Raw genomic sequence first — 7,701 nt, forward strand, 5'->3', positions numbered from 1 at the left:
CCGGGGGCGGCCCCGGCGGGGAGGCGGTGCGGATGGGCAGAGCGGCGCGGTGAGTGACTGCCGCCGGCCTGCGGGCTCTTCCCGTGAAGCCGCCCGTGTTGTCGCCCGAGGTTGCTCGCACTAGCGGCTGGACCGTCCTGTGCTTCCTCCCACAGAAATTGCTCCGGGCAGTGGTTTACAGTAAGAAACAAACGCGGATAAGCTGAATGCGAACTTCTGCCTAGAAGTCTCGGTCTAAAGCATCCCGTTGGCCTGAGGCCATGGGAGAACACCCTGGGTATCAATACAAAACCGGGAGAATGGTGTTGCCTTGTCCCCGTGCGCAGGGTCCTACTTTTGCACTTAAAAGCTTGCAAGAACAGCGTGGTTCTCATGCACCATAGCAACCTCAGACAGGACACGGGTGTTTATCACCTCTATTATCAGAGTGCACCAGAGTCCAGTCACAGACTAGGATGCCATTTTGCAGGGTGCTGTGCAAATAGAACAAAGAGCACATGTCCTAGGAGCATAACAAAGACAGCAGCTAGACACACAGGTAGAGAGCAGAATGCAAGAAGACAATAAAATTATACCGGTCAGCATCTCAGTGCCAAAGCTATTCCTGCTGCATTGCCAAGAAATTATGGGATTTCCATAACAAAATATGCTCAAATTTCGAGTTTTACTGAAGTGTATGAAGACACAGACGTGTTTAAAAATTAAGCAAGTGGACAACAGAGAAACTTTCTGATTTTGAAGGCAAAGTTGTCAAGATAAATTTCAGCTAGAAATACTAGGATAGAGAGGGAAAATGTAGGTAAAGCACTTGACACATTAGGGAAGCAATTAAAGACCGCTTAACTGGGATGTAGCATTTATGCAAATGAACTAACACTTTTACGAGATTCACAGTTTTCTCTGTCTCTCTAGGAATGCTGTGTGTCAGCAACTGGAAACCTGTCCACCTTCCACTCTTGCCATTTTCCTCACCTTACGGTTCTCTTTCTATATATGCCTCACCTTTCCTTTCCTTTGTCTATTGCAATTTCTCTTTAGGCTTCTCATGCAGTCTTCTGTAAATTATGAATAAAATGTACGGATTGCACATCTGAGGGTGAGGCATGCCACGCACAGACAGCTGGCCTGGGCTCATGTGCATTTAGTTAGACATCTACATGGACTAGGAGCCCAGACCCAGCTCTCAGCAGGAGAAACAAGCTCATGCTGAAGGTGATTGATCTGATGCTAAGACAATTGTCTCACTTATGGAGACTATTTCTTTCCATTGACTATAAAGAGTACTTTACACCAGTAGTCCAGAAGCGGATGTTTAAAATTACAGAATTATATGAGGTATCCCACCTGTGCTTGAACCTGACCTTATGTAGAAATCTCTTGATGGAAAGCAGTAGAGAAACCTGTCTCCTTTTGCCCTTTTCCACAGCACACTCTTTCTCAGTCACTGTATAAACAAACATTATTTCCCTACTTTTGGAAAGTAATTATTTTGATATGACTGCTTTCTCTTGACCTTTCCCCTGTCACAGCCTACTTTCTCTATACCAACTGTGGGAAACAGAATTTCCACTTGTGGTTTCAAAGTGCCTAGATATGTTTTAATCCCTCAGGAACCATTCTTGGAGAGGATCATGTATAATCAGGAGGAGGAAATGCAACTGCCATCCATAAATGTTATCCCTAACAAAAGAGTAATCTTTCTGGCTGTTGTGTTCTAGACCTTCTGCTTCAAGGTCATCATGCAAATGACCATGACTAAAAATAACCATGTTTTCCCAGCAGCATTGGGCTTGTTTCCCCTGAGCTCCAACTAATCTTTATTTTGGAAGCTGAAATGTGGATGGTACATTCAAAAGTTCAAGTGTATGGGTCATGATGCAAGTCACAGTGGCCATGGGTCTGTGCAAGTGTGGGTCTTATTCTTCAATAATCCTGAAAAGGAAAAAAATACTATTTTCCTTGCATCCTTGTTCTGTCCTCAAATAGGAACACAAGAGGAGACCACTGACAGCATCAAGCCATCCCATGTCATCCCTGCAACTGAAACAGTGATGGAAGGCATTACTTAGCAGCAATGCTGGAAAGCATATGTAAGAGGTGTGTGTAATAGCCAGATACTGAAGAGATTCAGGGGGACTTTGGTAAACTGAAAAAGTAAAAAATTCCATACTCAGATACTTTGTCATCCAGTGGTATTCATGTAAACCCAGAAAACTCATCTGTCTTTGCTAAATGTTTGTATGGCACATGATCTAGAAACTTTGAATGACAAAATTGATGGCATCAGTATTAGCAGTCTTTTAAAAAATGTTTCTGGGAAAGAAAAGGGATGAATGTACTATAATTTTAGATATCCTTAAATTTTGACTTTGTCTGGTACAGTTCTTCCAGAGCAATTATTTGCCTCCTGTTTTAATTCAGCTGAGTTAATGTAAACACATTTTTGAGACAGAAGGGATGAGCAATATAATTGTATCTTTCTACATCAGGCATCACTCTCTAGTTAGTGTTTGTTGTCTTATTATCTTAAAATTGATATTTTTTGTAGCATTGTACAAGGGAAATGCTCATAGTATGATTATGATATTAAAAATCATATATGCTGATAGCTATTGGAAGTTATGTATTTCGGTGTATGGTATAAATGTTCTGGCATTCATGACTTCTCAGCTAAAAGTTTATTCATAGTAAAGAAGATGTGAAAGAGGATGGTAGAAATTTTTAAGTACCTATTGTGTAAAAATTCTTACTGCAGAGAAAATTACAGTTGTTACTAAAAAAAGGTGTTCACATACAAGGTTATTAAGAACAAGCTAGTGCTGTGTAAATCCATACAAAGACTTGCCATTTAGTCAATACTTGAACCATCACTGTGCACAGCAAACTTGTGCCAGTTGCTGCATTATCAGCATCTTGAGCAATTAAGTAATCACTTTGTCACTGCTTGAGCTTAAAAAACTCTCCATAAAGATGATTATCATTATGTTGTAGATAAACCGCATTTTAATCCCTATTCATGAAAAGGAATAGCACATAAGTATAAAATTGTACTAGAACAAATGCATGTTATTCCAGCACAGTGTATCTGTTTTGCTTGGGTTGTGGTGGTATAATAAAATTAATACAATTAAATCAATTAATGGGAATTTGACTGGCAAGGGGTTTTTTGGAATGCTAGGTAAAGTAAGGCCTGAATCCTGGCTGGGTTTCTATGTGATACTAGGATGGGGAAAAATTGAAAATCAGAGACAGTGAAAAGTGAAAGCTGCTTGCAGACTCTATACTAAAGACAATAAGATTGGTGACAGCAAGCACTGCCCCTCCAGCCTATGTTTGCTCAGCCTTGGGAGCAGCCCACTGACTACTCATGCTCCTCTTACTAGAGTGTGGAGGCAGGAGAGTGAAATTCTGCTTTAGAAAGGGCCAGAACAGAGAGGGACCACATCTAAAATACTTCATGACATCAGAGAGCCTAAAAGCTGTTTTAAAAGAGTTTTCACTTCCTTGCATGTACAAGTTTGATCTAAACATATTGTATATTTTTTAGGGAATTATAGCACTTATGAGAGTTGATTCATCAGCATATCCTTCAGGTTTCACACAGAGTGGCTCTGACATCAGCAGGGATATGCTGTCATGAACCTTGAGTAACATGGTGGTAATTAAGTCCAGGAGTCTTTCTAGGGTCATAATTTGACTGTATGCTTAGACAAATTTGGCTCCAAATTCGCCAGACAGAGGATTGTACACAAAACTCTTGCAGGTTACAGCACAGCAGCAGTACTTGCGCATATAAGATCAATAAAAATCTGATCACAATGGTTTTTTTTTCATATTTGTCCTCTGTGAACTGGAATGAAATTATCAAACCACTTACTTTCAGGTACCTGGTAATTTTCAAGTAATTATTTAATTAACTGCTTACTTGTCATTTACTCTTCTAGTTTGGACCCAGCTTTTATCCTTTCAGATTTTATAATCAATTGTAAAGTTGTTCAGCTCTATAGTTTCTTTAAATCTGCTTCATGGCAGAAAACGCTTATAGTAGAAATTTCCCTACTTTTTCCATTTAGCCCCTCCCTAAGGTAATGTGAAGGATCACTGGTAGGAATGAAAGAGCATTCTCAACATTCACTAAATATTTCTGATCCTTTTGCTGGGATTTGGTGGCACACATGACAGCCTTTTAGACTGAAGAAAATTTATTTTGGATAGGTCAGATTGTTAATAAATAACACTGATGCTTAATTCTAGCATACCTCATACAGAAGAGGTTTGATAAAAACTGCCTGTGAATGCTAAACTGAAGGTATGCCAGGTGATGGCTTCAGACACTGGAAGGGTGTTCACACCTTTTGTCTGGACTTGAGGAACCAGTGGAAATTTTCAACCCAACAAATGGTGAAAGAATGGCTCCTCCAGAGCAAATAGTTCAAAGTGGTAACACTGGATTTTCTTTGAACCATCTATAAAGGAACCAGAGGGAGACAAGGCTCACTAGCATCTGTGAATTTGGATTTGCAGGGTTAAAGAAACTGAAGTGAAGCTGCCCTTATCAACTATTTAAACTTGGGGCTGAATCTTTCCCTCTCTGCTCCCATCAAGGTGAACTGGGGGGATTTATTTGGACAAAGCCAGTTTCCTGAAGAGGAATAGGTATGTATTGCTGAGGCTCCTTTAAACAGAAAAAAATCTCTGCTGCCACTTCTTGCTGACATCAGCATAAGACCTAGCTGGTTACAGGGGTGAGCACATAGATACCTCAATTAGCAAGGCAAGCTCCCTTGGGGCTATAGGAGAGAAAAAAATCCCACTCTCAATGCTATCTGTTCATGTGTTCTCCTTGATTTCATCATGTGCCTTGATCCCTCTTAATCTGCTCCCTCATTCCTTTTCTGCTATTTGTCATCTTCCTGATTATGTTTTTTCTCCTCCTCTTTATGTATTCCTTCATTCTCCTTCCCATTTTCTTTTCCTCCTTGTCTTTATGTCTGAGATTTGTCTTTCTACAGGTCTTCTGTACTACTAATTCTGCCTGTTCCATTGTTCAAGTTCCTTTTCTGTCATGTCTCACTCTTCTCTTACTTGATTATCACTTTCACTGATGCTCTCCCTTTTGTAAGTTGTTTTAAAGTGTTAAAATTTGACAAAAGGTTGACTTTCCTATTCTTGTGTCACACAGGTGGCAGGCTTCCCAAGGAATTAGTGCCAAAGGAAGAACAGCAGCCCAAAAGAGATTTCACAGTTTACAACAATATTTAAAACATTCTGAATCTGATTAGGAAATATGGCTGAAAGTCACATAGTTTATTGGTCCTACATAGCACTTTTTAAAAGCTGTCAGAGAAAAAAATGAAATACTGGAACTAAAGCCTCTAACCAGTTCCATGCTTAGTTTAGTGCTCCAACATTCTTTCAAGATAGCACACACCTACTACGATGGCTGGATTCACAAGTGCCACAATCTGCCTTTGGATCAAAAGTGCTGTTCAATTTTTCTCACTGTAAATCTCTTTTATTAATTCCTTCAGTTTCACTCTGAGATCATAATTTGACTTACAGGCATTATCTCTGACTAATGATGGGAAAAGGGCAAATGTGTCTGCATTGTGGGATAAGTAGGAAAAAAAGATATTGCAGATGTACTGATTTTTTAAATGTAATAGAAGTAATGAATGAATAAACCAACCTTCTGTCAGAAAAAAAAACATACAAAGATGCTTAGTCTTTGGGAAGAATACATTTTCTATGTGTAGTAAAAAGTATATTTCACTGCTTATAATTATATATACACAAATACAAACACAGAGACATGGGTACTTAAACATTCAAAAGAATTGCAATGTTTTTCTTGAAAGGTATTCCACATCAGCTCACTACATTTTCAATATGAAATATTCTGAGGTCTCCATGAGAGACCTCATGAGTCCTTTTTTGCCCTATTTCTATAATATTCTAGGTAAGGAAGATAATGATGAATGTCATAGAAGCCCAGCATGCAGGAATGCTGGTTAGAGATCTCACTTTTTTTTGGCTTGGAATTATTGTTTGGTCTCAGTTTGCCAAAACTTATCCCCTTCATGACATAATCTATATCAGTATCTTTTGCCTCCAGCTCCAGTGTTATATTTCCATTTTTTGTTGTTTTTTTTTCCCCTCCTACTTTTAATTAAATTGAATACAAAATACAGAATTCAAAGAACAAAAAGGAAGAAAAAAAAGAACAGGGTTCAGATCCAGTCAGTAGAACATGTCTGTGTGGATTCAAAATCAAGTCCAGGTGGGGAAGCCTCTTCCCTGAGAAGACAATCTCCTTGCCACCGTGCTAAGGTTATTGCAATGCCAATATCCCTAAATAACCATGCACTACATCTTGCCACCCTTTTGTCCCTCTTCCTATCCTTTTACTCACTTCCCATTCTTTGCTTGGACTTAACACTGTAGCCATGTGCAGGGCTGGACTGTGAAGACTCAATACTGCATAAAAGTGTTTTACTGAGCTTATTTTTCAAAATAAATTTGAAAAATTAATTTAAAAATGAGTATATTAATGAGAGAAAGAAAGAAAGAAAGAAAGAAAGAAAGAAAGAAAGAAAGAAAGAAAGAAAGAAAGAAAGAAAGAAAGAAAGAAAGAAAGAAAGAAAGAAAGAAAGATGAAGTTCTTTAATTAATGTGCCCTCAGGCTTTTCCTGTAGGTTTAGAGCACTGTTTACAGTGAGCCTGCTGCACTGACAGGTGATCTAGGGCTGGAAGAAGCAGAAATCTCCCAGAGGAGCCTGTCAGTTGACACAGATCAGCGTTGATTCCTCCTGTTAGGTAACTGCTCAAGTAGGAGATTCTCCAAATTCTTCAGAATTCAAGAAAAACATATCAAAATAAAAGACTGTTAACCCTTGCAGTGCTGCTATTTTTAAGATGATTCAAACATTTAAAAATGCCATGGAAAAAAATACTGCAATTATCAAGATGATCATCACAGATCACCATCACTGGAAGTTGAACACTGAGAAGAGATGACTTCTTCACAAAGCAGCTACTCCACAGGGTTTGAGGAGGGCTGTCAAGCCAGCAAATGACTGTGAGACTGCATGGCTAATGCTGCGAAGGCACATCATTGATGCAAAACTCTACTCCCAAGCTAAACTGCTACCCTCGGGCTATTATTTAAAAAAAAGGACACATAATTACACAAAAGGGAGTTTGAAAAATGACAAATTTTGTTACAAGTTGAATATGAGTCAACAGTGTGCCCTGGCAGCCAGGAGGGCCAACAATGTTCTGAGATGCTGCATCACCAGCCAGGACAAAGGAGGGGATTGTCCCACTCTGCTCTGCACTGGGGACACCTCACCTTGAGTGCTGGGGGCAGTTGTGGGTGCCACAAGACAAGAAAAATATAAAGCTACCTGAGAGTGTCCAAAGGAGGACTATCAAGATGGTGAAGGGCCTTGAGGGGAAGCCTTTTGTGGACTGGCTGAGGTCACTTGGTCTGTTCAGCCTGGAGGAGACTGAGATTTCATTGCAGTCTGCAACTTCCTTGTGAAGGGAAGAGGAGGGGAAGACACTGATCTCTGCTCTGTGGTGACAGGATTTGAGGGACTGGCCTGAAGTTGTGTCAGGGGAGGTTTAGGTTGGATATCAGGAAAAGGTTTCTCACCCAGAGGGTGCTCGTGCACTGGAACAGGCTCCCCAGAGAAGTGG

At 39.9% G+C, this 7,701-nt stretch overlaps 1 long non-coding RNA gene across 1 annotated transcript; it reads left to right on the top strand.

The window, feature by feature from the left end:
• Nucleotides 1-38: 38 nt before the first annotated feature.
• Nucleotides 39-6,557, top strand: LOC146763463 (uncharacterized). Its single transcript, XR_014952072.1, has 4 exons — nucleotides 39-180; nucleotides 1,987-2,097; nucleotides 4,525-4,656; nucleotides 5,183-6,557. It is a non-coding gene; the product is annotated as an uncharacterized LOC146763463 (long non-coding RNA).
• The last annotated feature ends 1,144 nt before the right edge of the window (nucleotides 6,558-7,701 follow it).

Source organism: Lonchura striata, chromosome 1A (assembly GCF_050655825.1).
Source record: "Lonchura striata isolate lonStrDom1 chromosome 1A, ASM5065582v1, whole genome shotgun sequence".
NCBI classification, from domain to species: Eukaryota; Metazoa; Chordata; class Aves; order Passeriformes; family Estrildidae; genus Lonchura; species Lonchura striata.